The 26,734-nt window shown below is 43.6% G+C and overlaps 2 long non-coding RNA genes and 4 other non-coding genes across 6 annotated transcripts in view; 4 read left to right on the plus strand and 2 right to left on the minus strand.

Annotated features, from left to right (window-relative positions):
- Positions 1–2,663: 2,663 nt before the first annotated feature.
- On the plus strand, positions 2,664–9,067 carry LOC119402941 (uncharacterized). The gene is made up of 3 exons (XR_005186011.2): positions 2,664–2,732; positions 7,442–7,495; positions 8,954–9,067. It is a non-coding gene; the product is annotated as an uncharacterized LOC119402941 (long non-coding RNA).
- A 4,227-nt stretch (positions 9,068–13,294) lies between these two features.
- Trnag-ucc (transfer RNA glycine (anticodon UCC)) lies at positions 13,295–13,366 on the minus strand. The gene has a single exon. It is a non-coding gene; the product is annotated as a tRNA-Gly (tRNA).
- Positions 13,367–14,690: 1,324 nt separating this feature from the next.
- The window catches only part of LOC125759715 (uncharacterized), a 46,676-nt gene continuing 34,632 nt past the window's right edge, over positions 14,691–26,734 (plus strand). Inside the window, exon 1 of the long non-coding RNA XR_007417347.1 lies at positions 14,691–14,766. This is a non-coding gene — a long non-coding RNA (uncharacterized LOC125759715). The remainder of the gene's footprint in view (positions 14,767–26,734) is intronic.
- On the plus strand, positions 15,611–15,682 carry Trnag-ucc (transfer RNA glycine (anticodon UCC)). The gene has a single exon. It is a non-coding gene; the product is annotated as a tRNA-Gly (tRNA).
- Positions 17,491–17,562, minus strand: Trnag-ucc (transfer RNA glycine (anticodon UCC)). The gene has a single exon. It is a non-coding gene; the product is annotated as a tRNA-Gly (tRNA).
- Trnag-ucc (transfer RNA glycine (anticodon UCC)) lies at positions 25,460–25,531 on the plus strand. Its single transcript has one exon. It is a non-coding gene; the product is annotated as a tRNA-Gly (tRNA).

Here is a 26,734-nt window from a genome sequence, read left to right on the forward strand (position 1 = left end):
TTGTTTCATGTGCATAAAGGAGTGTGATGTGATCGCAGCTTATCTGCTTAGATTTCGGTCTGAAAATCACGGCGTTTGTCTTTTTTGTATTAATTTGCAGAACGTTTGCTGCTGACCATTCTTGGAGAGCCTTCAGGGCAGTGTTGGCGTTGCTCTGAAGGCTACCAAGTTCAGGTGACGAAAAAAATAGACTTGCGTCGTCAGCGTACATGACGTATTTCGCATCACTGTAGATATTTACCAGGTCATTTATGTAAACTATAAAAAGAAATGGGCCGAGAATACTGCCTCGAGGAACGCCTCTACTGATATGTTTTAAGTCTGAACGGCAATTTTCATTCTGAACGTATTGATAGCGATGATCAAGGTAAGACTTCAGGAGGTTTAAGCAGTGCCCGCGAATACCGTAAGTTTCAAGTTTTTCAAGTAATATGGAATGATGGATGCAATCAAATGCTTTAGTGAAATCAATGTAAAGGCCAAGCACAAGATTCTTGCTTTCAAATTGTGATAAAATGAATTCTTTTTGTTGTAGTAAGGCTAACTCAGTAGACAGGCGTTTCCTACTGACGTAGGAAACGCCTGTCTATATATATATATATATATATATATATATATATATATATATATATATATATATACATAACAATCAAGTGCTAACAAAGGACCCGGAAGTAAAAGTTGAAAAAAAAAATCAAGCACGTAGGAAAAATTGTTCAGTAAAGGACTGACGTTTCGGCCGCGGGACCGGCCTTCGTCGGAGTGACTCCGACGAAGGCCGGTCCCGCGGCCGAAACGTCAGTCCTTTACTGAACAATTTTTCCTACGTGCTTGATTTTTTTTCAACTATATATATATATATATATATATATATATATATATATATATATATTTATATATATATATATATATATATATATATATATATATATATATATATATCTTTCATTATTCCTCTTTCTGTCTCGGCTTATGTTTTTTTCTTTCTCTCTCCTTCTGTTTCATTGAAGGGTGGAAACTTGGGCATGTTGGTAGTACATAAGGAATGTAAGAACAGCGCAACCGACAAAGGCTGGCGAAGATAACACACAAAGCGCTGTCTGTGTGTGATTGTTAAAGGATAGCTATGTGTATGTTATCTTCGCTGGTCCTTGTATGTTAAGGCGAAAGCCTTAGATGCCTCTTCCAACGCGAAAATTGACCGTCGGCGTCCCGTGTTTGCTGCGTCGGGGACGAGTGATGCAAAAAAATCCTCACGTGATTACGTCATCACGACGTCACAAATCGTCACAATTTGCGACGTCATTATGAGGGCATCAATACGTCACTGTGACTTCTCGTGACGTAACCTTGCATGATGATGCTATCACGTGACGTCATACCTTGATCGAAGGTCGTAGGACAACTAGGTATCCGCAGACGTTAGGAAGTCTACAGACAAACTAAAGCTCTCTACTGCCGGGATCGTATTTCGTAGTGGACGGATAACTGGTTCGAAGCTCCGACGGGCGTACGTGGGATTGGCATGCCTTGAGAACGCAGCGTTGGCCGATTTAAATACTAGTCAGTAAAGCGTACATCACGTCTCTTACATGTTACACATAAACACGGTTACAGATCGCCAATGTTGTGATTTCACTGCTTCCTTCGTCACTTCTCAACCTCCTACTTTACAAATGATTGGAGGGAAATTTTTTAGTACGTCTAAGCTGCGGATGCTCCAAGCCTCACGAAAAACGCGCCTCAGTTGTACCATGACGACAAGAACAAAATCAGAGCTACCGGGGCGATTCGCGAAGTGAATCGAGCTTTTATGACTGATTTTTACATTCCTCCCAGCTCTTTCGTCTGTCGCCGCACTAGATAAGCATCGTTTGATGATCGAGGAAACAAGCACTCGCACCGCTCAACACAGCAGAAGAAGCAGCAACGCTGACAACATGGCAGAAGCTGGCCAGTGACGTCAGTAGCTCTCGTGGTCGCCTTATAGTATTTGTTAATGAGTAGGCCGATTACGTCACGGGGCCACCGAGTGCTCTTCGAAATCAAAACTGCCTTCGATCGTAACATACGAGAATATAATTAAACATTCTTCTCGCGCTGGGGAAAATGAGTTTCGTTGCCGCTATTAACGAGTCAGTAGCTATTGAGTAAGAGAAAAAACAAGGTTCACAAATTTTCTGTCACTACTCCTCTAAAACGGGTCGAAAACCACTGTTTCGTTTGCCCCCTCAGAGCTTTCAGTGCGCAATAAAAATTTGCCATGGGGTCAAATGAAGAACATTTTACGGTTTGGCTTTGTTTCTGCCCTTCTTTCCACTCTTTCAGCTTTCGTAAATTGATCCTTTACTAGAAATTATTGATTATAAGCCTGGGTATTTTAGAAATTCTGGCGCCAATATTTTTTTTTCTAGGTGTAGTTTACGTCTGCACGATAATCTGCCATGTTTTATACCATCACTTCAACTTAAAAAAACGCTGCGTTTTTTTAGAAGCCATCATCAGTGAACGCGTATTCACTGGTAAATGGCACTGTACACATAATAGTTGTCTAGAGCGAGGTTGTCCCAAAGAACTTTCATTTCTGTTATGTGCTTTCCTGTTGGATGATTCTGTACCCAGTTACCACAATATGAATACTTATTATGTTTTGGCATACATTGCAGATAGGCGAAAAAGCTTGCTTGGGAATGAATCTGTGCTACGCTCGTCATGAAGAGAAAAAACAAAAGGTGAAATATCCAAATTTCAACAAATGCTCATAGGCAAGTTTAATAGTTGTGTAAGGTGAATACCTACACTAGTTCATATTTTCTAGAATAATAGCGCGAAATATACTTATTTATTCACATTTTATTCTATGATTTCTTTGTGAGGGCCTTTGGCTTATGTGAGCACTTCCGGATCACAATTATTTCACCTGTATTGTACTGTAGCGTCCAGTACATCTGCAACAGTAATTAAACGTCTGTCGTATGGTGTCAGCGTAAGATATGTCTATTTAAAGTAAGATTTATCTATAGCAGCGTAGATATACTTGTTGCACACTGGAAGTTGTAAGGCCAGAATCCACAGATTTGCTCTGTGTACATCACAAATATGTTCATTCCAATGTACCGCACATACTACCTCTCAAAACCCGCACACCCCCAAGAGTCAGCTTCAAGCGCATTTTTGTTAATACTACTGCTTTCAATTCATGCACTGTACCACGTGCGATCTCATACTGAAATGGCCTTCCCGATGATGTCGTCTCCGAAGAGTTTTGTGAACATCTATGCACGCTCTTAACTTAATTTTCCTTTTCTTTGTTTGCTGTTATGCGCTCGTATTCTATGCGTTATTTTCGTTCAACCATGGTACAGTTGCGTTAGATTTTTCTTTTTTCCTTGTTTCCATTGTTCTACTTTGCTCAATATTAAAATGCCCTCTTACTCAATACCCGACAGGGCCTTGAAGGTGTTTCTTAAATAAATAAATAAATAAATAAATAAATAAATAAATAAATAAATAAATAAAATACTGTGGGATGAGTTCGCTCAATAGCCGTTAATAAGAAACATACTGCGTCATCAAAAGATATGGGCCATTTTTTTAGCGCGGTGGCGAGTTCTAAGGCAGCTTCCTTGCTCTCTAACCACACGCTCTCAGTTACCGACCCAATTATGACGATTCCAATCATTTTACCATTCACGCAATGTATTTTTCAGAGTGCCCTTGCCTTCAGGACAGCGGTGCGGCAGTGCGCAGTGAAGACCTCAATGATGCTGTACACTATAAAGCCAGTGAGTGGGGTTTTTTGACAATTTCTGTGCACGTATTTTAGCTCTTCCTTTAAGTTGAGTTAGGACTTCCATATAGCTCCATTCGGGGTGTGCCACAAAATATATTTCTTTTTTGCATATAGCAAGGAGGTAGCTGTGCACCTATTACAGACATGAACATTCATATTCATGCTTTCATAGGTTCGGGCTTCGTCTTCATCTCTAGGCCTTGGTCCAATGCGGCTTCACCTTTCACGCGAAGTTTGAACATGCCTATTCTGTCGTATGCGTGTTTAGAACCAAAGGTGAACGATATAGAGAGTACTGCGTACTCTAGTACGGGAGAGCTGTACGAAGCCGTCCCTTAGCGGATCACCCGACAGGTGTAGAGCAGGAACAACGCTGGTGGTGATATTAATTGTGACGCATGGTGTTTACACTGAGGACATAAAACTGCAATGATTTTTTTTAAATTCTGCATATCTGCTTGCGTGATGCGTTCGTTAGCAACATATTCACTAACGAGAAATCTCTTAGCAATTCTTCTCCGAGAGAACTAGTGCCGCCCAGAAACATCTCTGGCGTATTGTAGTGTTAAAAGTGTCGCAGCAGAGCATTGCTATTCTAACTATTGCCACTTATTGATCCAATTACCTGTTGATTGTAACAGTAAAAAAAATTCACAGCATATCCACGGGTGAATGATGAAGAGCTTGGGCGAAGCTCCTGAAGCAGTCATGGTTACACCGTGATATCATCAGTGGTTTCACCTAGCAGTAATCAAAGCGATAGCCCAGTACATCATCAAAGACGTGACAAACACTGTATATATTTATACAAGAAATTTTATTAATCGTAAGTTGTAGCTAGACGTGGCTTCCGTTCCCCCTTCATTATAACGGCTTTATGGTCGGTGAAGTTATGGATCGGTGATGGGTCGTAGTGGGATGTTTGCAAAGACGAAGTAGTGGGCAGATTGCAAAGGTGGCTTCCGTTCCCCCTTCATTATAACGGCTTTATGGGCGGTGAAGTAATGGATCGGTGATGGATCGTAGTGAGATGTTTGCAAAGACGAAGTAGTGGGCAGTTTGCAAAGGTGGTTACGCCGGACAACGGAGACGTGACAAGGTTAGATTAAGAGGAGCTTCGCCCCTAAAAGTAAAAAATAAAACTTTACGGCGACCTAGAAAACGAAAACGAATATATCCCAGTCAAATAGCGAGGCGGTTCTGCGTCAGACAATCACAGTAAGTATACAGGGTGTTTCGCGTAACTAGAACCAAATATCTACAAAAGTGGTTTACCGCGACCGAATGAAACCGATGGCGTATGGTTTACCTTCACGTGGGACTCATGGCAGCCAGAAGAGCGTCGCTAATTAAACGCAGACCTTGGGATAAGGTCGCCATCCCGCGGCATGTTAAAGAGTTATTTCATATGACGGCCAGACAAGAGGGAAACGCAACGCGCGTCGTGTCTCCTCTCTAGCCCGGCCGAGATTTTTCACGGGGCGAGTGTAAGTGGGGACCGCGGTGTTACAGCCAGGCGAGGCAGGTGCGCGTCGCAGAACCATTTTTAATATGAGTGAATGCTATGAATGAGGTCGAGGCTACGGCTAAGGTCGCCACATCGCGGTGTGTTAAGGCGTTGACAAAATTGCACTTTTTCTATTGGAAACACGCTGAATGGGACGGGCGCGTAGCAACGTCGCGTTGCAGGAGCTGATGGTGGAGTCCACGGTCATAATGCGTTACTTCCCTTTACCGCTCCCTGACGCCTACACCGCCCCCCGACCACGAGCAATGTGAGAGAAAAGTGTGAGGTATGAAAGGCGCGTTTGTAAAGCCTCCGAAGTGTACGACAGTGGCGCATAGCGTGATGCGCAGCTCTCCTCCTCCCTCTCTCCAACAGCTCAGTGGATGCGCAACTCTCCTCCTTCCCTCTCTCCAACAGCTGCGTTTTACTCTCTCCACTTCTCTCCGTCCACCTGCTTGCGCTTCTCCTGCGTTCTCGCTTCTGCTCTCGTGGCGCATGCGCTACTCTCCTCCTCTAGTTTCCTCTCCTTCAAGCGTAATATAAGCGGGTAGAGCGCTGTGCGAGTTCAGTGCAGAGCTTGCTTCGGTTGACTCCGCTTGACTCCGTTGATGCTTCCGATGAAGTGTGATGGTTCGATGAAGTGTGATGGAAGCAACAGTCCTGTCAGTTAGTTTGTTGGCGCAAGCAGCGTCAGCATCAGCCCACAAACAGCAACGCTACGCCCATCTCCTCTCCACTTTGCCTCTACCCCTCCCCTCTCCACTCCTCCTCTGAAATGTGGGCTCGACATGCCGAAATTCTCTCCTGCGCAACGCCGCGATGAGCGCCAGCGCATGCGCGTCCCCTCCCCTCTCTCTCGTCTCCTACGCTGCCCCCTCTCGCTCGCCTGTCGACCGCGTTCCCCACTCTCGCATTGTCAAGAATAACGGCCAGGCTAGAGGGAAGACACGACGCGCGTAGCGTTCCCTATTACGCGTTCCACGACGCGAGGTCGGGTAGCATGCCCAACGAACGCCAGCGGAACGCGATCGTGCAAGTGCTCCGGCTTCGCATCACCCTCATGGTCCCGTTTAGCGGGAAGATGGCGTAATTTTTTCTTCGTGTGGCATTCTGATCTGATCTGATCGTGTGCACTATCTGATCGTGTGCATTTTTTACCTCATTTCCGTGACGGAAATACGTCACTGAAGTCTTGGCGGACCCCAGCCTAAAACATTTTCGTGTTAAAAATCCACGTGGCTGCGCCGCTCATGCGCTACTCTACTACAGCGCTCTCAAACGTGCTTAAACCGAGGCAACGGAGCGCGGACTATCAGCCTATCGCTTAGGCACAATGGCGTTTCCTTGCCCTGTGCGGCCGTCAAAACAGCTGACGCATTGTGAAGCCGATGCGTACAGACGGGGCCCGCTCATTTCGCCACAGTCCACGCGTGGGTTGTTCGAGAGCGCTGCAGTACGGTAAGCCTCATCGCCTGCCCTAGCTATAGAACACTGGCGGAAAGATAAAAGAATTTGACTGTCGTTAGTATATTCAGGTGGCTTCGTGGCAGCAGTATGAGCTTGAGAAGCGGAGTTCAGCCACCGTTTCTTGTTTGCCATGGTGTTGTTTCTGTCGCAGTATATTGTGGCTTAAGATACACGATACATTATTAAATATATCGGAAATAAAATTACAGATACTCGTCTTGGGAGGACGTATTGCGATACAGGTACAATTTACTCCATGAATGTCTAAGATACTATCTGAGATACATGAATCTTCGATACTGCTCAGCAATGCTTCCTAGTGATTTGGCTTCCCATTTCATTCAGAAAAAAAGAACAACCTCTCAACTATATCTTTATACGTACTTGACCACTATGGATGTACAGTTGACTGGCAAGTACACACAGCAATTGTATACGTTGAAAAATAAGCATTACACCTCAGTTTACTTCCCCCTCCTGCGTATTATTAGCTTACATAACAATACGTTATTACTCTCAGAGGCAACAAATCACACTAGACAAGGATACAGTGGATGAATCGAGTCATCACGCGCCGAAAACACTGAAACATGTGGCATTTCTAATAGAAAGGTAAGGAGAGAAAAGAAAATCAACAGCAATTTTTGTTTTTTCGGTATTCTTCCACTTTACAGGAAATCTTTCTTTTCAAGGAGAACGAGTTCACTGATCTGATGCATAATTTCAATGTGAGCGAACCAGACATCTCTTCCTCCCTATTCTGGAATATCTTGAATTGATGATAAGATGATGTGTTAACGCACGCGGGGATAAAGAACTCTGGATACCTGCTACAGAATTAACAAATCTTGATATTTGCGACCCACATTACCCAGTGTTACCTTAACATGTGTGTTAATTTCAGTAGTCCCGCAATACTGTAGATGCCACTTCTTTCATGTCTCCAATAAAACCTGTGTTTTATGAAACATCCTGGTATCTTCTAATAGCATAACGTTTTTTCAATCTCTAATGTCAGAAACCTGTCCACGTATAGCGTTTGGCCAAAGTGTCAATTCATACTTCACTAAATAGCTAAATAAATTACATGTGGCGCGCCTACGACAAGCCTTTTACAGCCAGTCAAGCTATTTGCCCATTTGACGCACAAGGCTACAAGAAATAATTAGTTACTATATCACCCTTTCATTTATGACACTCGGAATTCTGCAAGCAGAAGAGACAGATGCAAGTGAACAAACTTTAAGTGCAGCTTATATCGTTACTACCGAAAAAGTGAGTGTTGGTTAGAAATTATTACCATTTTTCAATGTCCGTTATAGCCCAATATTTTTTTATTAGAATAAGGTGCCGTAGCAATGCGTTGCTTCAAAGCTAGGAACAGCAACATTTTGTATACGCACCTTGATGTATTGTTCCTTTTTTAAGAATGATGCTGTGCAAAACACACAGCCTGCCCAAATTCGACGGTATTTAGGATCTCAGCTATTTCATCTCTTGTAAATGCACAATAAGATGATACGAGTTCGCAATAGCCCATTCATAGTGAATTCCATCTCCTGTAATGCACATTAAGATGATACGAGTTCCCAATAGCAACATTTATTCAATTCACATACGCGAGTACAATTTTTACGCCGCAAGGTATGGCTAGTCACATCTTAATTCAAAGGCGCACGTAAAGAATTTTTTTTCGACACAATGGCATGCGCAAATTCGGGTGTAACTTGGAGCCCCGCTTGTATTGTTCCAATTTTCGTTTTGCTGGAAGCGCTCCTGAGAAGATGTGTCCATCAGGAAAAGGTGCCAAGCTACGAAGGGTGCATCAGACGGATGGGTGGTGGCGCGCCATTGAAGTGACCAATAGCGTCGGGCGAGAAATACTACACCGGTTGTGGGAATGGAGAGTACCCGTGTGCTTAGATTTAGGTGTACGAGAGGTCCATCTGCTCTGTGGCCTGGGTACTAAGGTTTAGATGCACGTTAAAGAACCCCAGGTGGCGTCACTCGTAATCATAGAGTGGTTTTGGGACGTTAAACCCCAACAACTAATATTAAAGCTGTAAAGGGGGTCAATTCAATTGGCAATGCACTTGTATCCGTAAAAAGTATTCTTTCGTCGACTTGTCATTTGCATATTGATTTCTTGTTTTAATACAGCGCACTTTTCCATATTTTTATTCCAGGCGTGTCTTCTGGGTGACATGCTTCCATTGGAAGCTTCAGTAGTACAAGGAGCCATCCGCCATTTTCTAAAGACTGTCACTTTGGTTCCGTCAAGCTAATAAAATTGATTCTTCTTGTTTTCCTAAATTTATAAAAGTAAAAAAATATCTCTTTTGAGCTTATATGTTATGTCGATGTGAAACTGAGAAATGCTACTAATCCATTTCGACAAGCTTATTTTTGTTTGCAGAAACAAATATGTCATAACCATTTGTTTGATTCTCGAATTATAGGGCACTGGCTTGAGAGCCAGATTGGGGTAAGAAAGACGACGGCCAGCTTGGACGAAGGCGGAGGTTTAGCATTCTTTATCAATAATAAAATTAGTTTAAGGCCGAAATTCGTACAAAAGGTATGTTCCCCAGAATGCGAAATTTTTTGCCTTAGACATCACCCTTGCCAGGATGCTAACCTTTCTCTCTAGTAAACGCTTACTTTCCTGTGGGCGTACAAGACACGCGAAGTTTAGAATGTGGCAAGTTCATTCATGGTTGTAAAAAAAAGTTCTGGTTGGAGATTTTAATTACCACCACACCTGTTGGGGTTTTAGAAGCAGATCCATGTGGCTAACTGATTGTGGGACTGGTCTATAGACAACAATTTATCGTGCCTCAACGCCTAGAACTCCCCACATTTGCATCCGAGATCGATCCCGCTCTGCCTTAGATTTTGCAGTTTGTAAGCTCGACAATCTCTAGCACTTCGTGGATAGCCCTGGACTGTCGCCACCACTAGTGACACCTGCCCCTAATGTTTGATATTGATTACCCCATGATACCATCATGTTTCGACGTCCGAATTTTTATAAATCATTCGAAATATAGAAATGACCTAAAAGCTGCTTTAGCATCTCTCCTCTGAAGACGAGTGATGAAACTAAAGCTATGAAATTGAGCGCAGTAATTAAAAGAACATATAAAAAAGCAAGTTTACTATTTGAATCGGTCCAAGAGGGTACCTTATAGTCCATGGTGGAATTCAGGTTTCTCACGTGATCACAGACGACGACAGGCAGCTTGGAAGCAAGCTAATTCATAATCAGTCCCCAGAAATTGGTCAGACTACAAATTCATTGCTACTGGTAATTAAACGCACGATGGCCCAAGCTAAAGAGAGTATGACAAAATACATTTCGATTTTCTTTCCAATACCTAAAGTAAAAGAGCGTTATTTCGTTATATGAGATCTCGAAAAATCCTATTGTCTACCAGTAAATACTGATTATGAAAATCTATCGTCGGAAGAATGACAAAATCTTTTAGAGTCAATTGGTAAATGTCCTAGAAAGTAGATTCTCTTCGAGCTGTGCCAGAACAACTGGCAAAAATCTACCATAACATGGTAACTTTGAAAAACGTGACACTGTCCGAAGTGTCAAACGTGATTAGATATTTACCTTCGTCTGCTCCTGGTCCTGATGGCATTACAGTGCCTATGCTAAAATTTTACACAGAGTATCACCTGACTGACGTCCTCAATTTGATAAACTATCTTCTAAAAAACGCTGGATACCGTATGACTGGAAAATAGCCAAGTAATTCCTGTACTAAAAAAGCAAGGAATAGGTTTTAACAATAGAAATATCAGACCCATCTCTCTAAGGTATAATATGATCAAGCTTATAGAGAGGGTCCTAAATGACAGGATAAATATCTGGGTGGCAGACAACGTCAATATTAAAACCAAACCAAATCGGTTTTCGTAATGAGTGTTCAATTTGGTGTGCTCATGCTGATTTAGAGAGTGGAATACGGCTTGCCCGAAAAAGAAGATATTACGCCGCTCTTGTCACACTTGACATAGCTAAAGCTTATGATAGTGTAGAGCACTCCATTTTACTGAATACACTACAGAGCTTAAATTTTCCACAATATATTATTGAGTGGGTAGCAGAAGTTCTAAAATCAAGGGAATTTTATTGTGTTAAGGATGGCTGTTGTTCATCTAAATTCAAACAGAAACGCGGAGTTCCTCAAGGGGCAGTCCTATCTCCGGTATTATTCAATGTACTGATGAGCTCTATTCCAAATGACCAGGACGTCAATGTCTACATTTATGCAGATGATGTCGCATTTTTCGTGGCAGACAGTGATATTTACTCATTACTTCAAAAATGGCAAAGGTATCTTAATACCATAGAAATTTGGCTGCAGTCGATTTCATTGTCGTTAAGCATCAGTAAAAGCGCGCTCTTGGTGTTTTCCCTAGCAGATTCAATTTCAATTTCCGTATTGTATAAGCAGGAACCCATTCCACAAGTGGATTCTTACAAATATTTGGGCATGATTTATAATGAAAGACTTCATTGGAGTCCACACATAGAATATATACCAACAAAGGTACAACGAGCGTTAGGCTTATTGCATAGGCTGAGTAACCGAAAATACGGGTTACGTAGAGACACCTTGTTAATGTTGTACAAAATTTACATGCGCCGAATATTGGAATTTGGGTGCGTATTATTTTCGGGCGGCCCTGCTAATAAAACAAAACCTTTAGTTTTATTGGAGCGTGAAGCGCTGCGAATGTGTCCGGGGCTCCCAAAGTTTGTGGCCATTAATGTAATGTATCAAAAAGCACGCCTTCCAACGCTTCTTTGTCGATTCCGCATCTTAACGGTGCAAACTTTTTTAAAATTTTACAGCTTACCGGTTAGAAGATCTGAATACGCCTTTATCAGTGACCTCGACTCCTTCTTCCTTGCCCATTGGCCACGATTTCACACACCCCAAATATTTTTTGTTCAAAAGAAACTGGACAGCATTAAGGTGGACATTAAAACGATAATTGAAACTAATGGCTCACATAGCAATAATACGATAGAATATGATGAAATCTTCCCCCCAAAATCTAAGTTCCAATCTCTCAGATTTTTGAATAACAGGCTAAAAGATTACTTGGTTCATGCAGAAACAAAAAACATAATAGCCACAGATGCTTCTGTGAATAATCAAAAGGCAGCGGTAGGAATTGCTTCCGATTTGCTTGGCTGGTCATTCTCAGTGAGGCTGCCAGATTTTACTCCTGTTTTTGAGGCTGTGCTCATGGCTATTTTGGCGTTTCGAAAACTGCCTTCAATCGAAAATAGTGTAATCATAATAACAGATTCTCATTCCGTATGTACAGCACTTAGAGCTTCTGAACATTGCCGAGCCCTAATGAATTTGCGCACATTAGTAACGCCACAGCTGAAACTCCTGAAATTATTGTGGGTACCAGGTCACTGCGGGATACCATTAAATGAATTGGCCGATTCTTTAGCCCGGGCTTCCCTAGATGGACCAATAATTTCGGTACTCCCAGAAGTAGAATACATAGCAGCGATCAGATATAGGAAATTAGCAATTTGTACAGATATGATTGAAACTATAAATAAATGGACAGAATATCTACACTTGAAATTTCCATGGAAACCTAAGTGGAGTCAGTCTAGAAAGTTTGAAGTTATTATTTCCAAATTTCCATGCCGTGTCCCCCCATTAAACTTATATTTACACAGAGCTGGTTTGGCGATATCACCCCTTTGCCCATTATGCGAAGCAACAGAATCTGTTGAACATTATTTTATATCATGCCACAACTATTCAATAATTAGGAAAAGACTTCTGGTTATTCCATTTTCGACGATTGGATTAAGTTTAACTGCAGAAAATGTTCTAAATTTCGGTGCCTCTGTTTTGGGACATTGTCATAGAGAAATCTTTGATGCTGCGTGTAATTTCATTCTAGCAACTAAACGTATTCCAACATAAGGTGTGCTTTAAGAAATACTAGAAAAATACTGGCAACATATTTATAAGATGTGATTAAAAGTAAGTCATAGAGTCAAATTTGGTCGGGTCAGGTAAACTCAGCTGTCTGGTTGGATCAAAATTGTAATTAATGTAATTATCCTCCGTAGGTTATAATACCTTTTGTAATTTGATTTCTCTTTATCTTCGCGTTTTTTTTCTACTTTAGTAATAGGGAGGTAAAAATTTATGTAGTTATCATCCATAAGATACAATAATTTTCCTTGGCCAATCCCCCAAAGTGGGTACGTGCCAATATTGAAAGGCTTCAATCAATCAATCAAATGCCGCCCAGCTGTGTAGAGAAATATAGAGAAATAGAGAAATACCTTGCCCAGTGAGCGGCCACGGGACCGTGTTTCACAGTTCCGAACATTGCGAGACTCTGAGCAAACTTTCCACGTTTTTTTTATTCCGTAACCACTGTCTGCGTTTGCTCACAAGAGAGCAAAAATATGACCATGCAGTGAAAACGTTTTTCGCGCAAATAAAAAAAATAAAAAGAAATAATGCGTCGGCCGGGAATCGAACCCGGGTCAACTGCTTGGAAGGCAGCTATGCTAACCACTATACCACCGACTTTTTTTTTCTTTATTCCCGACTTACGCATTTGAAGTCACTGGTTACATACATAAAACGCGTCGGCCACGCTTTGGCCAACACGAGATTAAAATTGTTTCATGCAGATTAACTCATCGAGCACAGAAATCCACACCGGTGTGTCAGGGAGCGTGCGAAGCACCTCTCTCAAACGCACCACGCTTTCAATAAAGTGATCACGAACAGGACGAACAACCTGGTGAACATGTTCAAATTCCGTTTTCGTTCTCCACAAGGCGTGTTACTGGGATGTGCTACAGCGCACATTAAAGAAAGAGTTGCCCCTGCTTCTTGCCGGTAGACGCATCGGAGGGCATTCCTTATGATTTATTTACACTATACCAACGACGCCCACCGATCATGTGAGAACAGCTGCGCGCTCCATTGTGTCGTAAATAACCGCCGGCGTACAGCAAGTCACGAGGAAAGAGGGAAAGGCCGTAGCCGACTCGAGTATACCGGCTCGAGTAAAGCTGTGCACGAGCCGTATTTCCGAGCCCGAGCCCGGCCCGGGGCCGCTGACTTTGTCGAAGGCACGCCCGAGCCCGACGGCAAAGGGCTGCGAGCCCGCCCGGCCCGGCCCGACGTACGAAAACACAATCCCGGGCCCGGCCCGGCTTTTTGAAGGTTCGCTGCGAAAACAAAACATCGTTTTCCGGTAATTTGGCATTTCATTGAGCATATCAAATATGATCAAACGACACACGACGAACAGTCTCTATTACAGAGATTACAAATTGTCGTGCAAAAACAGCAAGCAGTCCAACAATTCCGGCTTCAACGCCAGCAACAACGGAGTTCGCTCGCCAAAGCCGTCACGTGTATGGGGTATGCCCATGCAAGCGTCAGCTTGCACGAAGGCGATCTACGTCGGGTCGCTCGTCGCTGTCGCGTGCATTAATTTTTCACTCATATGTGATTTGGCCTTAAATCTAACGCGAACAGTCGCGTGGCGCCGTCACTAGCTCAGGTGGTGTTACTTCTCTGTTTGTCGGAGTGCAACAGAGGCAGCGCTTTACCTGCTCCCATTTTGTTTAAAGTAGCGAGTGGAAAGGAAAAGCGGTAAAGGGCGGTCGCGGAAAAGGCGCTGTATGCGTGCTGGAAAACAATTCCCGCTTGAGTCAGGCTTTGCGCCGGGCCCGAGCCCGGCCCGATAAAACTCCAAGTAGCCCGAGCCCGGCCCGGGCCCGACGTGAAAATACGTCGGCCCGCCCGAGCCCGGCTAGCGGGCCGGGTCGGACTCGGGCTTTCGGGCTACCCGGAGCCCTTGCACACCTCTAGGCTCAAGCACCTAGATCTCCCGTTGATTCTCGCATCGGAAGAAGGCCGAGTTTTGTTTGCCTCCAAAACCTGGAGCACTGCGAGTCTCGGAGGCCTTACACGTAGAACAATTTTCGCACATCAACAAACTACTAAGGCTGCCTCAGTACTCGTGCTCCTATCGCTACTAATGTGGTCATCGGTACGTACACTCAGCCTTGGAATCCATCATTTTACACCTGGTTTTATTCATGCATTCTTGTGTCCTAGTTTCGCTGTCGTTTTCCAATTTTCTAGAAGAATGTTCCACTTCCAATTAGATTAAAGTTCTTGTTTCATGTTTTTTTATTTTGGCCATCCTTCCATATCAGCCCCCTCACCTTGTTGAATGACAAAATGGGTTTTAGTCTACACCAATAATGAAATAAAATCTTGCCTCTCATCTGAAGAAAGAAAGCACTTTACGCGAGTCAAGCGCTCGGGGTGTTGCCTGCAGCGTATTTCTGCATTCTTTTTTGTAGTTCACGTTTTCTGCTAAGCACTTGCTTAGCGGAAATCGCATTCGTCCTATAATATTAAGGTTGACAAGAAGGGAACTATCAGGATCCAGATATTGCGTTCAAGCAACATCAGAAGTGCGATTTGCTTAGCATGTTCCTTTTGTATCTTGGATAAGGCAGCGCGAAATAATACAGACGGAGGTAAAGAAACACGCAGACTATCAATTAAGGAATGTATTAAAATAAAACACACACCCACACACGCACACACAAAGCCATTCTTAATAGCTGACAGCATCAGCACTGAAATTTCCTCGCACTGTATGGACGCAAACAATGAAACGGCAAAGCCATGTCGTCGCTCGGCGGCCGCCGGTCTATTGAACCCTTAGAACTGTTAAGCCTGCTCGCCGCAGTTCCTTGTTCGAAGAACAAGTGCGTTCGCAGGAGCCCACTCAAACACCTGGCGTCGGTGGTATAGTGGTTAGCATAGCTGCCTTCCAAGCAGTTGACCCGGGTTCGATTCCCGGCCGACGCAGTGTTCCATTTTTCTTTTCTATATTTTTTTTGCCGCGTGCGCCTTTGTACTGTCGCGCAAACACATAAAGATAAATTTGGGGAACTCCTGATCCGACAGTTCTCATCTTAACAAATATTCACATTCATCAAGTTATACATTCCGTTGTAACATGTAATGCAAACTTTCTTTTTTTTTCTATTTCTTTGCCTCTTGTGAAAAATCCGCCAATTGTGGGCTATCATGAAAACGCCTGTCTTTTTTTTCTTTTTACTGTATGTTTCTCAGTATCTCTGTTGTATTTCTCCGAATTTTAGCACTGCTTCGCGAACAATCTCTTGTAGTTTATGCTTTGCTGTTTTGTATGTGTGCTCAAGCAATGTGCATTTTTACTGCTCTTTCTTTGTTTACGCGAACAATACGCTGATCTTGTCGCAACCATGAGTGTTATTTTTTCATTCTTTTTCTGGGGTATTCTTGGTATTGCTTTGCCATTTCATTCCATTTGCTTCATCGTCTTTCCAGCACATTATTATTGCAGACTTTTGTCGCACTCATGTATCGGTTTCTTTTGTTTGTTTTCTTTTGTTCTGTGATGCCCACCTTACTCAATGCTCCCCATGGGGCCTGTAAGGTGCTTGTAAATATATATATATATATATATATATATATATATATATATATATATATATATATATATATATATATATATATATATATATATATATATATATATATATATATATATATATATCTTTAACTGTGCCGTGATAGCTATGGCATAAGTTGAAGTGAATTAAATAGGAGGAAAGCGCAACCATGCCGGTGGTGGGATCCGAACTCACAACCTTCGAATAACGCGTCCGATGCTCTACTAATTGAGCGACGATGACCAACACTCAATTGGCCGCGTTGGTTGGTAGGTATACATCTGTGCGCTTCATCCCTGGGAGAGTCCCCATAATCTCGGGGATTTATTTTTATGCAAAACACAAAGCTGAGACTTCGAAACGGACGAAAAAAAAAAACGCGACAGAAACGCGTGCAATGAGCCGATATTCGCCGCGCGCGCTTCACTCTGAACCGGTTTCACCTTCGCAGTGCTGCATCCTAACTACAAGCGTTACGATTTCGCTCTATGTCAAATGCAGAAGCATTTCTGAGATACGCATACAATTTTATTTTATGCACAAGACCCTGGACCGCCAAGAAAGTTCGGTTTAAAGGAACTATAACCCCTTAAGGCCCAAATGTTCATTTTCAACGTAAAGTTAGTTTTTACAATTTGTGATGCGTATATGGTAGTAGAAAAAATGAAAGAAGAAAAGTGCGCTGACGCTTATCAATCAAGAGTACTTATTGACAAAAATAATGTATCAAGTGATTGTTACTTAATAATATTTCGATTGCTTTTATAATTCATTACTTAAAAATTAGTTCGATGGCGTAGAAAAGCACCCAATAGCCAAAATTCACATTTCCTATACTGAGCTAAAATAGATGTCCTGCGTCTGCACTGTGGAAGAAGAAGCTGCCTCAGTGAATTTCGGGAACAGCGCGACAGCTTCTGTGATTTCTTCACTCACGCGTGACGTCAATTTCTTGTGTGTACCAGGTTGGCAGTATATGCAGAGCAGATGCTACAGGAATACAGGTGCTATCCGAAGAACTATTAAACCGTTCTATTAACAAGGTGGTTGCTGACTGACTTACAAATCTCATGATTCCAATTAGAATCAGTGGGCCTGAAAGGGTTATTGTCATGTACAAAAACGCATGCTCAAAAAAAGAAAATAAAATAAAAATAAGAACGATGAACAAAAGAACACTGCGTCGGCCGGGAATCGAACCCGGGTCAACTGCTTGGAAGGCAGCTATGCTAACCACTATACCACCGACGCCAGATGTTGGTGCTGGCTTCCGCGAACGCATTCGTTATTCGCACAAAGAACAGCGGCGAGCAGGCTTGACATGTGAAACGGGGTCAATGCACTGGCGGCCGCCGAACGAGACCGTGGCTTTGGCGTTTCTTTGTTTCCGTCCGTACAGTATAAGGAACATTTAATGCTGGTACTGCCAGCTATTAACGGCTGCTTTAGTGAAACATCGCATTCTGGTCTGCAAACTCAAAAACAAATACATTTTAAATAATTCATATATGTTCGAATATTTCTAACTTCTATCCCAAGAGTAGCTAATCCCGGGAACTTACGTGCTTGACTAATTGTTTAAATATGAGGCATGCCGTAACGCGGAATGCTGAACAATCTTCACCGCCTAGTGTTCTTTAACGCGTATACCTATACCTAAGATCGGCGCCGGGTGTTACAGCGGTTACGGTGCACGGCTGCTGACCTAAAAGCCACGGGTTCGTCCCCGGCCCCTGCGGTTGCATTTCAATGGAGCCCCATGCTAGGTGCCCGTTTACTTAATTTAGGCGCACGTTAAAGAACGCCAGCTGGTGGATATCTCCGGATCCCTACGGCGTGCCTTATAATCATCTCGAGGTTAATAAAGTTTGCATCATCATCATCATCATCTAAATTCGCGGTTATATCACCATGTCGCTCCTGTCGAAGTACACGATTCCAGTGAGCAAAGAATGGAATATGTCGAAGTGGCCGTTTCTACTTTTTAGAGTGAAGCTTCTACCCTGTGCCGTCGTCGTAGTCGTCGTTGTAGTAGTAGTACGCCTCATGCAGGTCACGTGAAAATAGAGGGACGTGAATAAGGAAATAAATGATCACGCTGTCAATGAAGACGATGATGATGCTTTCCTTAAAATAAATAGATTGAAATGATGATGATGATAATCGCCCAAATCATTTCCGTGCTACTGCGATGTGTATGTACAGGTCACCAGGGCCTTTGTCAAGCCGTTCTCACGGCTTTTAGCTTGACGACCTTTCAGTTTTTGCTGATAAGTAAATGAAAATTGAATTGAGTTTCGGTGCAGCATACCGGCAAGTGAAGTAGTACTTCCATTAATTTCAATAACTAGTGACTTACATTAATTGTCAAACCAAGGCAATGCACATGACAGCGTAAAAAGGTCGTTTAGGTTACAGGGAGCTCACACTTAGCAGGATTCCGGCTGAGCTGGCGCCAAATCGCGCGGCGCGAAGCGTTTGCCAAAAAGCTATTGCCCAAGTCACGTGATCTTGCTTTGCACAGTCAAGTGTAAGCGCGCGTATTTCAGTACTAGTGGCGCATTAACGGCACCACGTAACCTCGCTAGTCAGTCACATACACTCGCGCCCTCACAGCTTCTCAGTCCGACGGTTTTCACGGCGTGTAAATGGCAGATTTTTTAAGCAAACATTAGTTATGTCGACAGACAGACGCCAAGGAAACATTAGCGAGGGAGATATGTGTAATTTTATTGTGATAGCAATTACATCGATGCTCTCGGCTGATTTTTGTCGTAGACGCCGTCATGTCCCGGATATTTATATATATATATATATATATATATATATATATATATATATATATATATATATGTAAAGGCACAATCAAAACTAAAGCACAAGAAAAAACTCTGCAGTACCCGACCGCGGATTCGAACCAGCAACCCTCGCTCCCCTGCGCGCTGCGTTAGACAACTCAGCTACACGCCATGAATGCGCCGGCGAAATAACAGCGAGGTATTTATATACACCATGTACCGCTGGTGGTAAGCAAATCTCGGAGGAGCGTGGGCGTGTTTTCTATCACGCAACGCTCCTAATTTTCTTTCAATTTTTAAACTGCCCGTGAGTCGCGCACGACAAAGTGGCCCTTTTCTGTACCCACTCGTGATGTGGAAGGAAAAAAGAAAGAACACCGGGGACGCCTTGCATCAGACGCCCCCGTGTGGCTGTATACGCCGGGGGTAACTCCACGTGCCACAGTTTAAAAGAAAAAGAAATATCTATGAGCGTCTGATTCTCCATTGTCGACACTTGCAGACGCAGCGCTCCTAATTTTCTTTCATTTCGAATACTACCTTTCTAGAAAACTAGAACCTGCCCTTGAGACGTGCACGACAAAGTGGCCATTTTCTCTACCCACTCCAGATGTGGAAGGAAAATGAATTACACCATCTCCCGCTTAAGGGAACCATGCGGCAATGCAAAGCAGCGTTTCGGCGTGTCGAGCCCGCGTTTCAGAGGGAGAGTGGAGAGGGTGAAATGCGAAAGAGAAGTGATGTGGGGAGGGTAGAGAAGGAGGGTAGAGGGAATGTTGAGAGGGGAAGGGGGAGAGGAAAGTGAGTGGAGAGGGGTGGGAGAGAGGGAAATGGTGAGAGGAAACGTGTGGAGAAGGTTTGCGCATGTGCAGTTAGGGTGGTGACGCCGCACACCACCGGTTTGAACTCCGCCATAAGACGCTTCGCATCTAAAGAGACAAAGAACACCGGGCACACAGGCACACCTTGCATCAGACGCCCCCTGTGGTAGGAGACGCAGAGGGTCACTCCACGCGCCGCAGTTTAAAAGAAGAAATACCAAAGAGCGTCTAAATTCTAAATTTCCCCACTTATATTAACCGCCGGTTTCATGGCCAATCCCCGTAGTGGGTAGAAGCCAAGAAATAAGGTTCAAGCAAGCAAGCGTCTGATTCTCCATTGTCGACACTAGCAGCGTGTTGCTCAAGCACATAAGCGTAACAACTGTACCACCTGTTAGTTCACGCTTGCCCTGTGCATGCCGGTGCTTTCATTAAGGGCGTCTTTCTTTGTGCTTGAGCGGCACGTTGCAACTATCGAGCTGCTTCTGGTTCTTCGTGTGACACATCGATTTTTTGCTATCGCATTCCTTGCATTGCCCTTGCGGTGAAACTGTGATCTTTTTTAGCTGAATTATACTGAAATCAATTCAATTTTTATATCCCAGAAGAAAGATATATTATCGATAGGTTCTAGGCTGAACGCTAGCTGTTATGGACAGCTTCACTAAGTCAAATAAGCCTTTGCAAGGCTGATGGGGCGATAGCAGCTTTTACACGAGACATAACAAAAAATATCTATATGACCTTTTTTAGTCTTCCTGAGACATTCTAAGATATATTATTATTATTACCTTTTTTGAAGAGTTAGTTATGTTACACCATACGATACACTTTCCTACCTTACGAAGAAACATGCATCAGAAACACGTGGATAACAGAAAGCTAAATGAACTAATGGAAGCATGCGAATACGACGATAGCCACATTTGGAAGAAAACAACTTATCACGCAATCATTATACAAACTTCCATCGCCTTTATCAGTGTAATGTATTGCATAAAATATCGTGAAATCAGAAAGGTATTAAAACTTTTGAAATTTTTTATATATGTTTTGACGTGCACAATGTGTAAAAAAATCATGGAATGAAGTGAAAATGAAACCTTGAAACCAGAAGATTAAGAAAAAAATGTATTCCTGTGGGACTAAACAACTCGTTGAGAGCTGGAAACGAACAAGCGAAAAAGCTCTGAGCCATTGCAACACTCATGCTCGACGACATTATGCGGTCATCGTTTTCTGCTCCTACACGCTCGCTAATCTGCACGGACAGAGAAAGAACTCACAGGGTCTCTTATGCACTCACCTAAGGCGACTGAAAGGCAAAAGCCGTCTTTCTTTTTGTAGCGTTAGCTACACTTGCCTAGCCGGAGCCAATTTCGCGTGGAGCGTCATGAGCCGTGCTGCGCATGCGCGAGGATCGGTGATGTCACACAGCTGGGTCACCGGAGCTTGCATCTCACGCGCTCTCCGACACCACCGGGCACGGCTCGCCGCTGCTGGCCTCCGCGTTCAGGAGGAGTGGCGTCGTAAACACAGTGGCACCGGCGCGCGCGCAGCTATTCGCCTTCGCTGTGCAGCTGCCGTCTGACACTGCGCTGGGGCCGCTTGTTAGCGCCTCTGACTGGCGTTTGCAGGTGGGCAACGCCATGGAGAAGGAGAGCGAAAAATGCTGCTCGACGGCGCAGAAGAGCCGAGAAGCTTATCTCATCGGATTCCGAAGTAGTTGCCTGGCAATTAGCGGTTCAGCGTGCGAAGAATGAAGAAAAGAAGGCTAATAATCCTAGACAACCAGGACAGCTAAGAATAATGAGCTGAACCTTTGCTAACGCCACGTATATCCTGGCATGGCCGAGCTAAGCCACTGCAATTTTTTTCTTCTCAGTCGGTGTATTGATCCTTGCCGGCCGCCCTCTGAAAACTTTCCGCAGAAGCAACACGTTCGGTGCAGAAAGCCTTCTGCACCGAACGCGGTTTTCCACTGCCTCTAGGATCGGAAGCACCTCACCTCATTTTGCACTGCCTCCGTGATCGGCCCACCTCTTACAAAGCTGCCATGGCATCTGATGACGTCACCGTGTGACATTACGTCGCAGATGTCAATGTGACGCCATGAAGACGTCAAAATGGCGTCACAATATATTAAAAATGTGACGTAATGATTACATCATCACGTGGTGGTGATTTTTTGCATCACTCGGGTTGACGCCTCCGACACGGGACAGGTATCTGAGGCTTTCGCCTTAGAAACCTAGAGATAAGCAGTAGTTCACTAGGCACTGAGAAATCCCTACTGTTTCCCGTCGGCCTTGTTTCCCGGAACATTGAGGTGCGATATATGTGACATCAGGCTCAACGCTCTTCGTCAGCAAAGCTTTAGGGTTGGTAAGAGATAAAAGGAGTGATGTCTGGGCAAGTTGGAAATGGTTATGTATATTTGAAACGGGCGACGCAGAAACAAGCACAAAGACAATTGCGACACACCACAGAGCGCCTTCTCACAGCTAACTTTATTAGAAAGAACATTCGCTATTTAAACCGTCACCAAATATGACGTGCTATTGCATCATATGTAGCCTGTGAGTTCTTTCCCTGCCCGTACATGGCGAACGTCTAAGAGCAGAAACGATGACCGCATGATGTCGTCGATCATGAGTGTCGTAATGGATCAAAAGTTTTTCACTTGTTCGTTTCCAGCTCTGAGCGAGTTGTTTCGTGCCACAGGAATCCATTTTTAATGTGCTGGTTTTAAGGTTTTGTTTTCATTTCATTCCATGATTTTCTTATAGCTTGTGTATTTCAAGGCATACATAAAATATTTAATTTTTTTTATCAATACCTTATAATAAATACTTGATGACTTCAGGTAGTATGCGAGGGATTATTGGTCAGCTGCCTGCTCGTAAATAGATCACGTGCTACGTGACGCCATAAAGGCAGAAAGAGAGTGTTCCACACTCGCCGCCATGGCTGCGATCAGCGCTGACTAACACTCCTAAGTTTAAATCCACATATATACCCTCTAAAGTGGACGGGGAGATGACCGCCGCCGTAGCTCAGTGGTAGAGCGTCGGACGCGTTATTCGAAGGTCGCAGGTTGGGTCCCTGCCGGCGGCAAGTTATCTTTTCGTCCAATTTACTTTCTTCGCATTTATATTCTAATTACTACAAATAACGCCCCCTATACTTTCCTTGGCATTGCTTTCTGTTAGTTCTCATTAATATTGTATCTAACAAAGAAAAACGAGCCCTTAAAAGTAATCTTATTGATATTACTATATTTTATGCAATACAGAACACTGATAAAGCCGGTGGAAGTTTGTATAATAATTCTGTGATATTTTATTGTTTTTTTTTAATATTGTCACGTGGTCGTGACATCGACGAAGACAGCAGTCAGCGCGTCCGAGATGAAAACTGTTTATTTGGCCGAACTTGTGGCCGGGAAATTGAAAATCAAACTACAGCAATACACTGATAGAGGCGAACAGAGCGTCGACCGTCGATCAACTGCTGATGGTTGGGATGCGCCGTCTTTCATACATCACTCATCGAACTTTCCAGTCGTATCACTGGTTAAGATTGCACGCGTCCTGCGTGCAATCTTAACAAAGCGATCTACTACATTCGCGAAGATTCTCGAACACTGCGGTGCGGTCAGCGTCGAGCGTTGATAACTGCCCTTGCTGGTCAAACCCGAATGCATCAAAATGAAAGAAGAAGCGGGCGTGGCAATGTGGCTATCGACGTATTTCTATGCTACCTTTACTTATCCTAGCTTTCTGGTGTCCACGTGTTTCTGATGCATGTTTCTTTTAAGATACGAAAGTGTTTATTATGGTGTAACGGAGGTAACCGTTCAAAAAAAGGTAATATTAATAATATATCATATGATGTCTCAGGAAGACTAATAAAAAGTCATATAGATAGTTAGTGTTATTTCTCGTGCAAAAGTTGTTACCGTCCCATCAGCCTTGCAACGGGTTAGTTGGCTTAGTCATCTCTCCATAACAGCGAGCATTCAGCCTATAACCTCTTGAGAATTTGTACTTCTTCGGGAAAATAAAAAAAAATGATTCGATTTCATTTTAGTGGAATTCAGTTAAAACTACAGATATCTCTCGTGTTAACATTTCCTTGGCGTTTATGTGTTGTTTTTGTTATTGTTTGCGTAACAAATAAAAATCAGCCATTTACACGCCCTAGAAACCGTCGGACGGCAAAGCTGTGAGGGCGCAAGTGTATGTGATTGGGTCGCGAGGTCACGTGGCGCTAATGTGCACTAGATTTGAAATACGCGCGCTTACACTTGAGTACGCAAAGTGTGATCACGTGATTTACGGGCGCAGGCAATGGCGTTTCGGCGAACGCCTCGCGCCACGCGATTTGTCGCCAGCTCAGCCGGGGTCCTGCTAAGTGTGCGCTCCCTGTAATCTACACGATCCTTTTACGCTGTCATGTGCATTGCCTTGGTTTGACAATTAATGTAAGTCTCTAGTTAATGTAATCAATGGAAGTGCTACCCGACTTCCTGGTATTTTGAACCGAAAGTCAATTCAATTCAAATTTCATTTATTTACCAGACAAAAACTGGAAGGTCGCCAAGGCTAAAAGCCGTGAGAACGTCTCGACAAAGGCCTGGTTGACCTGTACATACACATGACAGTGATGCGGAAATTAGTTGAGTCATGATGAACTCCAACATTTTGCTCTATTTAATTTCAGGAAAGCATCATCATCGTCATAATTGCCGGCGTCATCATTTAATTTTTTCCTTATTCCCTTCCCTCTCTGGTCACGTGACCTGAGTGACGCCGGCTACTACTACAACGACGATGGCACAGGGTAGAAGATGCGCTGTAGAAAGTATGCACTTCAATATATTTTCTTTTCTCGCTGGAATCGTGTACCTCGACAGTAGCGACATGGCGATATAGCCGCGCATTTCTACACAACAATAATAATTCAGGACTTACATGGCAAAACCTCGATATGATTATAAGGCACGCCTTAAGTCTCCGGAGATATCCACCACCTGGCGTTCTTTACCGTGCACCTAAATCTAAGTACGCGGGCCTCGAGCTCCGGGCTCCATAGAAATGCAACCGCCGCTGCCGGGTACGAACTGCCGGGACTTTTAGACCAGCAGACGAGCACGGTAACCACTGTAACACCCTGCGCCGAACTTAGGTATAGGTATGCACGTTAAAGAACACAAGACGGTGAAGACTGATCGGCATTCCGCATTTCGGCGTGCCTCATTATATAATAATTGGTCAAGCGCGTAAGTTCCCGCAATTAGCTTACTCTTGTGATCAAAGTTTCAAATATTTGAACGTATACGAATAAGTTAAAAATTAATTGTTTTTCAGTTTGTAGATCTGAACACGATGTTTCACTAGAGCAACCATTTTTAATAACTAACAGCATCAGCACGGTCCATTGACCCCGTTTCACCTGTCAAGCCTGCTCGCCGCTTTTCCTTGTGCAAATAACAAATGCATTCGCGGAAGCGTAGTCGAGCATCCGGCGTCGGTGGTATAGTGGTTAGCATAGCTGCCTTCCAAGCAGTTGACCCGGGTTCGATTCCCGGCCGACGCAGTGTTTTTTTTGTCCCTCTTTTGTGAGCGTGCGCTTTTGTAATTGACATTATTAATTTCAGGCGTATAGATTCCATTTGGAATCATCAGTTTTGCACGTCAATCAGCAACCTCTTGGTGAATAGAACGGGTTAATTGTTCTTCCGCTAGCATCTGCTCTACGTATACTGCTGAGCTGGTACACAAGAAAGTGACGTCACGCGTGAACAAAGAAATCGCAGAAGTGGTCACGCTGTTTCCGCAATTCACTGCGGCAGCTTCTTCTTTCACCGTGCAGAGGCAGGGCATTTATTTTAGTTCGGTATCGGAAATATGAATTATGGCTATTGGGTGCTTTTCTATGCCACCAAACTAATTTTTAAACAAATAATTATAAAAAGTAATCGAAATAATATTAAATAACAATTACTTGCTACATTAATTTGCTCAATAATTACTCCACATTGAGAAGCGTGAGCGCAGAGTTGATCCTTTTAAACACGAAACTGTTTTATGGCGGGGTCCACCTAGACTTCAGTGACGTATTTCAGTCACGGAAATGATGCCGAAAAGTTTACACACTCCATAGAGTTTCATACAATACCCTAGAGAGGAAACTGGCGCTGCGATCGTTCAACCACCATGGGAATGATGGGAAGTACAGGCTTCGGATTGGATAGCGTTAGCTAGCGAACTGTCTACGGATCTTTTTCTACAGTTTCAGTTTCGTTCTTGGCGAGGCGTGGGTAGTTGGGTGCGTTTCAAAGCATTCAAGCAGCGCCTTTGTTGTTCAAAGAGGCTGAAGACCGCTAGATCTCTTGGTTTGCTAAGACGCTGCAGCTTTACAGGTTGTATTTGACAGTTTTAGCAAAGCGTCGTGCACTCACCGCTGCGCACAGATGTAGCGTCTCATGTCAGTGCAGCAAACTGCATCGAGTTCACGTTTGTTTGATAAGCGCGTCTTACCAAAACTCGTTCAAGTCAGCTGCAAAACGACGGCGAAGCTAAGCAGACGCACCGTCGCGCTCCTTTGACTCGACTTCACAACAAAACGAGAGATGCGTTGGAGGCAGACCACTTGAACAGACGCACCTGGCATCGCAGCAGACGATACGTTAAGTGTTTCTCACTCAATACAGTACTGTTATTTCCATAAATAGATAATGCGTACTTTCGAGACAAAAACAAGCGCGTTTCTTTTCAAGTGTTGTACAAAAATAATTCA

The sequence above is a fragment of the Rhipicephalus sanguineus genome, chromosome 8, assembly GCF_013339695.2.
Source record: "Rhipicephalus sanguineus isolate Rsan-2018 chromosome 8, BIME_Rsan_1.4, whole genome shotgun sequence".
Taxonomy (NCBI): Eukaryota; Metazoa; Arthropoda; class Arachnida; order Ixodida; family Ixodidae; genus Rhipicephalus; species Rhipicephalus sanguineus.